The sequence below is a fragment of the Lycium ferocissimum genome, unplaced genomic scaffold, assembly GCF_029784015.1.
Source record: "Lycium ferocissimum isolate CSIRO_LF1 unplaced genomic scaffold, AGI_CSIRO_Lferr_CH_V1 ctg25115, whole genome shotgun sequence".
In the NCBI taxonomy this organism is placed as follows: Eukaryota; Viridiplantae; Streptophyta; class Magnoliopsida; order Solanales; family Solanaceae; genus Lycium; species Lycium ferocissimum.
Window position 1 is genome coordinate 1 of NW_026722068.1, and position 8,170 is coordinate 8,170.

The following is an 8,170-nucleotide window of genomic DNA, read 5'->3' on the forward strand; positions in this document are numbered from 1 at the left end:
ATGGACCGTTGACACATCGACGGGCCGTCGACCTGCTCGTCGACCGGACACTGTAGCCTTTTTGGCTTCCAAGTATAAATAGGTGGTCCACGACCCTATTTCATATTTTTCCTTCTCTCCAAATTAGAAAACCCTAATATATTCTCTCCCAATAATTTTCATCATATTAGTGAAGATTTGACAAGACCCGGACCCCGTAAACCCGAGATGGTGAAGAAGAATGTGGCTTCTAGGGTTTCTTCAAGGTTGTGAAGTTTAGGGAGTTGAAGTTGAAGTGATTCTTGAGATTTTTGACCCCTCAAGGTATGTAAATGATTTCTACCCTTATATTTAAGTTGGTTGTCAAGAGTTTTAGTGATGTTAAGTGAAGAGAAGGTAATTGTGGAAGTGTTAAGTTGATGAAAGGCAATGTAGTGATATAGGGTTATTTTCAGAGATGATTGGAAAGGGGTTTCCGTATATTTTGATATATATGTGTTGTCATTGTTGATGTGAGTATTGTAGTTGATGTGGGATCGAATGAGAAGTTGGAGAGTTGTAAGCTTACAAAGGAAATTATTGTCTATGGTTCGTTGAGCTTTATACGTAATTGAGGATGGTTAGTAAGCGAAGTAAATAGCCTAATTAAGCCCTATGTTATCTTAATTGTAGACTTGGAAGTTCGAGAGGTAGAAGTTGGATGATTGAGTATGCTTCCAGGTATGTTAAGGTCATTCTTTTCTTCTTTGGCATGATACTATGATATGATCCAACAAGCGAGTAAGTGGGCTTCCATATTACTCTACTCTTAGAAGCATTAGAAGCACTTCAGTCTTTGATGTTCATGTATCCCATTTATGAGTAATCCTTCTATTCATGGGTCCAGTCTTATGTAGCCAGTTCTGTTCATACAGTTTATTCATGCATTACATTTATTATATATTTATGTATATTGACCCGTGACCAGGAGGCGTTATATTCGCGAATATGATATATATGTAAAGTATGAGGAGAGATATAGGCATTATATACACATTACTACTATGATGATGATATTGATTATGGCCACAGAGGAGCCAATATGATATGACGATATGCCATAGAGGCTTACAGGCGTTATATACGCACATACATCAAGCGTTATATACGCACTCATATAGATGCACGACCATCATTGATAGGTATGAGCATGAATATTATGTGCTCACAGAGGCATTGTCAGTTACGCAGATTTATGCAGATTTAGGAAGATACTAGTTCATACAAGTATATGCAGTCGGTCATTTCAGTTTATGAGTTCAGATGTTATCCATGATTCTTATGTATATATGATGTTCTGTTGCCTTACATACCCGGCACATTATTCGTACTGACTCCCCGTTGCTCGGGGGGCTGCGTTCATACCCGAAGGTACAGGGAGACGAACGGTGGTCCATTTCGGTGGGACCTGCCCGATCTAGCGACGGTCGATGCGCTCCATTTGATCCGGAGCTACAGTTAGTTTTGGTATGCCCCTTTTGAGATGTGTATGCATATGGGTATGATGGGGCCCTTTCCCATCATTTCTATAACTTTTATTCTATTTCTTATGCTGTCTCTTATGCTCCTACTATGATGTTGATTATGCTTTACATACTCAGTACATTATTCGTACTGACGTCTTTTTATTTGTGGATCTTTGCATCATGCTTGCAGGTGGATAGGGAGACAGGCTTGATCCATAGATTTCTTATTCAGGGACTACATAGAGGAGCTACAGCTTTTGGGTATTATTCTTTTTGTGTGCATACCCATGGGCATGGCGGGGTCCTGTCCCGCCTATATAATGTTACCTACTCTTCTTAGAGGCTCGTAGACAGTTGTGTATGGTTAGATGTCTTTAGCCTTGTCGGCTTATATTTTGTACATCATTTTGTTAGCCTTGTCAGCTTGTATATATGGATATGGGCATAGTTGGTGATGATGATATAAATGTGGCGTTGCCCAATGAGATTAGTATTATTGATGTGTAGAAAGCACGCGTAGGCCATGTGGCTCACCTAGATGTAAATGTGAATGTACGATAAGAGGTGCCCGGGTGGGTTAGCACCGGGTGCCCGTCATGGCCCTCCGGTTGGGTCGTGACAATTTGGTTCTTGGAATCTATCTATATATAATAGGAGAGGCAAAGCAAGGATTGGATGACAAGTGTCATCACGAGAAAAATCACAATTTTAAAACACAAAATAAATAAATAAATAAATAAATAAATAAAAAACAGAAACTGGTTAAAAAAACTGCAAAGAGCAAATAATAATTAAAAAGCCACTTGGCAAGATAAAAAGAAACCGGATAAATTCAAGCCGCAAAAATCAATTTTGAAGTGCACAATTTTTTTGAAGACCCAGTTTTGTTTCTCAATTAACATAACCCTAATCAGAATCCAAGCCCTATGCTCTTTCATTTTAATCCAGGTTTTCCTACATGTTCTCTTTGTTTTAGTAATTAGAATATGTATCTTCCGCTCTTTCAAAGTTTTTCCATCTTTGTTTGGTGATCTTTCGTTATTTCATTATAGTTGTTTCTTTGGTAATTGGATTTGGTGGAGATATCATAGTTTCTGTTCATGCATGGCACTAATTGTACCTGATTTCTTTTATCTTATTTTTATATAGGAATTTGGTAAATTAACTCATTGTCTGAAACTGGGCTTTTGAGCATTCAATCAATTTTTTCTTTTCTTCACATCGTAAGAACATTTTGTACATATCATTGAAATTTGGTTTGTTTTTCTCATTCCCTGCGCGAAACTACCGGGTGCATCCCTATTTATTTGAGTGGACGGAGCCCTGTGTGATCTTGATATAATGTTCTCGAAGGTGTTGTTTTCTGTTTTTGGTAGTGAATTTGGCTGATGTATATATTACTATAGTCAATGTGTAATAACCAGTCGGATCTGCGAGATCCGCAGAGTGGGTGTGGTATTTTGTAAACAGTCTAGAACAAAACTCAAGTAAAAATAAAAATAAAAATAGACATTTTGAGATTAAAGACAAAAATCCCTAAAACATTACCCGTTATGTGCTTTTCAAGATTTGACTCACCAAGAAGCCGTGATTTGATATATTAGTTAAAGCCTAATTGACTAACTATCACTTAACGACTTTTAGAAGATAACTGATCCAAAGGTTTATGTATGACTATATGTGAGAGAAATTAAGCACAAACAATGTGCTATCTGCGGCCAAATATCCACCTGAAGTTTAAATCTTCACAATGAAATGAAGATGAAGATGAATAATGGGATGAATCATTGCAGGAAGAGATTGAAAAGAAAAGTGTTGATGCTAAATAAATTGGACTACCAGAACATAAGCCTAAAAATATTGTGATTAAACAAAAGAAACTTCACCACAGATAAAACACCAGTACCAATTTCTTCAACTAATAATAAACAGCTCCTCTTCATTTGTTGCTTTATCAATTTCAATTTCAGATGCATTTCAGAGAATTCCAGTAAGATATAGCAAATCAAAAGGCTTGGGAAAGTTCATCTTTTAATATATTCTTTAGAGCTCAATGTGATACTGCATATTGTCGACTCCTGATTTCATTTAAACATTTACTGCAGTTGACTTAGTGATGTATTAAAATGTGCATTCTTCATATTATTCAGTCTATACTTTCAGTTTCAGGTATTTGTATTTCGTTTGGAGGTCGTCCGCATCATCTTTTTGCTCTTTTTCAGGTGATACCAAAATATTTTCAGAAGCTACTAGAGTATATCTCTATTATATTTTTGCGGACGGAGCCCTTGTGTGATCTTGATAGGATGTTCTCGAAGGTGTTATTTTCTTTTATCACCATTCTATTTTTTTAATCTGATTTTATTATTGAGTGACAATTGCTTAATTATATTACTTTACTTTTTGTTATAGAAATGCAGAGAGGAGGACGAACAGGGGCATAGATATTTTTTTTGCATTCCTCCCTTCTAGTAAGTTTTATTCATATTTGGTTTTCCTCTTTCATCATGTTTTACTAGTGGACTCTGTACATGCATTTGGTTGTGTCTTCAAATGTTTTTATGGGAAGTTTCTGCTTAGTTGCAGAAGTTGCTAAATCACTTAACACACTAAATTTTCATCCGTAGCGGAAAAAAAGGGACTTTTACACTACCAAGGTGGGTTAGACAAAATGTCCAAAATAATTAAGCAATTTTCTATTCCAATTTTACCCCTTAAGGATTTTATTAGGTAAACATCTATCGTTTAACAATTCCAAAGATACATCATTGGCATTCACCAAAATCGGTTGACATGAAAACAAGTTCACCTATATGCCTTTGCTTATATCAACTAACCGAGATCAATATTAGTAATATTTATCTTCATAAATAGCGATGTATTATCTTAAGAAGTTGATATTTGTTTATCTTTTGACTCAAGTGATGTATATTAAGTGCTACTAGGTTAATGCTAAAATTAATTGATGTTTGTTTGTCTTATATGAGTTCTCTGTAGTATAATACTCTCATGTGGGAAAAAAGTAAATGGAGGAGAAAGTTCTCAAAATGGAAAAAAGGTAGATGGAGAACAGTCAACATATCATGAATCCTCTGTTCCTTGGAGTTGCATTTTGCATATTCTAAATTAACATTTGTTGGTGATTAGGAAATCCTTCTTTGAGCTTTTCTTTTTGGCAGTATGAGTTTCTTGAAAGTTTGTATATACCAATTTAAAAATGTGAAAGAACCAACATTCTTTGACATATCCTTTGTGTTCGATAATATTGGTTAAAGAAGGAAGAAAAAAAATATGGACATCACAAGGTGCGAGTTATGGGTATATAAGGACTGATAATAGAAATAATTGAGAGGTACATTTTGATGATCTGTTGCATCCTATATATTACTTTATAATTTTTATGTCGAAGTTGTTGGTTCGTGTTAATACCATAATTTTTGGTTGTATTTCTTATGGTGTCAGTGACAGTTCTAACTATACATAAATTAAATCTTTATCTTATCAAAAAAATACAAAACTTAAATTAATCGTTGTTATTGTAGAAATTCTGACAGAGAAGGTTCTTGAAGGTAATTGAGAGGTATATTATGATGATCTGTTGCATATTATATATTATTTATTTTTGTGTCGAAGTTGTTGGTGTCACACCCTAACAATGGTAGGGCATGACGAGCACCCGACTCTCATCAGAGTCGAGCGAACCCTTAGACATTCGCTCTATCAAAACCTGTCATTTGAAAAACTTTTAAAAACATGAAACTTTTCTAAATAGAAATCATTATCTTTATGACGATTATGAAAACTTTCAATCAAATAAGTACTTTAAACCAATTGAAATCATCTAAAATACATACTCTTTTAAAATTCACAAATGACTCAGCGACATCACTTTGTCGACATCTCGACAAATATACCACGGGACAACGTCTGCGAAGTCTCTAAGAAGTGGCTGAATATTATGAGTCGGGACGGGGCCACGACATACCTATAATTATGCATATCTATACATGACTCGGCCACGGCTCCCGAGAATGAGGTGGAACTTGCCAATCCCAGCTGACGTCCAAGCATTCTAGCTATACACTTAACCTGCCAAACAATCTAGGGCTGCGGGCATGAACGCAGCGCCCCTAGGCAAAAGGACATCAGTACGGACAATGTACTGAATATGTAAGGTGGTAACAAATCATAATCATAATTTGATTTAGGAGAGATGAAATCACAATCTAACTCAATACCTGTAGCCTTCGCTGGAAGAAACAAAAAATGTGCACACGAAGTCTCAAAACAATCTTTAAGTAAATAATGCAATCCAACACACATGCCGCTTCCGACATGTTAACAGAATGGTCCCTTCGGACAGCCGCTTCCGGCTAGTATCACAATAGTCCCCGGACGGCCGCTTAAGCATAATAATGATGGCCTCTTCGGGCGGCCGCTTCGGCTTAATATCACAATCATGTCAACACAAACTCAATCCACAAGTATCAATATTAATTCATATCGTAAGTCACTAATCAATTCATTACGATCCAGTTATTAGCCTTAGTCTTTCATAAGAAGTTATCAAATTTGTATCTCACTAGACTCAGGAGGACATACTTCCGGGTTTGAGGGTAAATTGTTATGAAATTCTTACTACCTATATTCTACTCAATTTCATCTTATAGCCTTACCCAAAGAATAAATGATCATGTCAATACAAAGGGATGATACTATGGAATGTAAACATAAATCGTAAATGAAATGAAGTAGTAAAATCTCGCACCCCCTTTGGAGTGGTTTTGAAAATCAAACTTTGTGTTTTCTTTAGTATAAAACTCATTTCCTCGAAATAATTAGTAAAACCATATACACAACTCAACGTGGAACCTTATGGGTGTTCCCTTCGGAACAGAATAGGAGTACAATATCAATAAGGCATCACAAGAAACATTTAGACCTTACTCATCTAAGAATGGAATCATATGGAGTACATATAGAACGAATAACAACAAGAATCATGCCAAAAGAAGAAAGGTTTGCCTTACATACCTTGTCGCTTACGTGATTAGCTTAAATTATACTTCCAAACACTGGCCAATATACAATCAAGGTAAAGGAAACCGTAGACAACTTGAAAGAGGTTCATATACTTCTCTAAGCTCCTAATTAACTTCCGTAAATTCAGGCAACATTTTCCCTGAAATCTTCGTTTCTCTCTAATTCCAATTCAATTTAACAACGCAATCAATAACCAACAACAACAACAACAACCATCTCATATAAGCCTCTTTAAACTCAAAGCATCAACTCCCAAAGATATACACCAAAACAGCCCAGTATACGCTTTGTATACGATATCTACATTCACTTTATTCTCCCAAATTCAAGAACACCAACTTATCAACAACATCAACAACAATATCAACAATCATTTTATATCAATATCAACTAATTCTATCCATTTAATCATACCAAAACAGCCCCCAAGTAATTTGATATCCAAAAATTATAACCGAACTTTCAACGTCATTTTCTCTATTCTAACCCGTCAAATCCATCAATGATCATGGTAAGAACATTATTAACATCTTAAACATACCTTATATGAGCAGCCACCACGAAACCAACATCCCCCAAGTTCAACTTTTAGCTTAAAACAATGACAACAACTCGTACTACACTTTATCCTTCACGAGCCTCGGGATTCGGAGCCTCAAACTTGATCGATTCTCCACTTTCTCTCTCTAACTCTCCTCTCTCCCTCTCTAAAAGTTTGTGGACTGCTTTATGTATAAATGAATGAATTTTTATGACTTTATCCCTTATATATGGGTCTTGGGTCGGTTCCCACCGACCTTGAGTCGGGTTGGGCCGAGCCCTGCCCAGCATTACCTTTCTGTCTTAAAACGTTCATAATATTTTAATTCCTATGTCACATACAGGCCCAAAACCTATGGTTGGAAATTTATTTCAAACATATACAACTTTCATTTTTATAGTTTTCCCAAATTCCCAAATAATGATGGGGTTATGGCCTCCCGAAGTCAGATCACCCGAAAACGTAACTTAAAAACATCTTTTTGGAGGGCTTCCACTTGGATTTGGCTCGAGGATCCTTCTTGAGTTGTGTTTAACTTCACATATATTGTCCATATAACTTGTCATATGTCTTTTATAAAATCTCGGCATGTGGACCCCACCTCGACTACGATTACGAGGGCTATATATCTTTTAACGTATCATTCCAATCATCGTACGAATTCCAAATATCATACTCATGCTATCCTCATGCTAATATATTAGAATTTCATCCTTTATACTTGTAATATTTTCTCCTCCTTGAGCGCACATTAAGCCGTCTGCAGCCTTAGTAACGCGAACTTTTCTGGGGTGTAACAGTTGGTTAGTGTTAATACCAACCTGATTTGCTTAGGTTCATGATGTATTAATTTTCTATGTTTTAGGTGAGAAAAATAAAGAAAAGCTATTCATGAAATGAATGAAGAATCTAAAGCTCCGTTTCAAGATCAACATCCAAGATAGGGATTTCAACAACAAAAGAGCACTTGAGCAATTAAATATAGTGAATTCACACAAAAAAGATCTGCGAAGATACCAAATAAGTGGCTAATTTGGGAATGTAACCTATATTACCTGTTCTTACATTTTGTAAAGAATTCCCCAAAACTGTTGGAATCTCT

At 35.9% G+C, this 8,170-nt stretch overlaps 1 long non-coding RNA gene across 1 annotated transcript; it reads left to right on the forward strand.

The window, feature by feature from the left end:
- The first annotated feature begins 2,901 nt into the window (after positions 1–2,901).
- LOC132043463 (uncharacterized) lies at positions 2,902–8,164 on the forward strand. The gene is made up of 3 exons (XR_009411815.1): positions 2,902–3,802; positions 3,897–3,959; positions 7,939–8,164. It is a non-coding gene; the product is annotated as an uncharacterized LOC132043463 (long non-coding RNA).
- Positions 8,165–8,170: the final 6 nt, after the last annotated feature.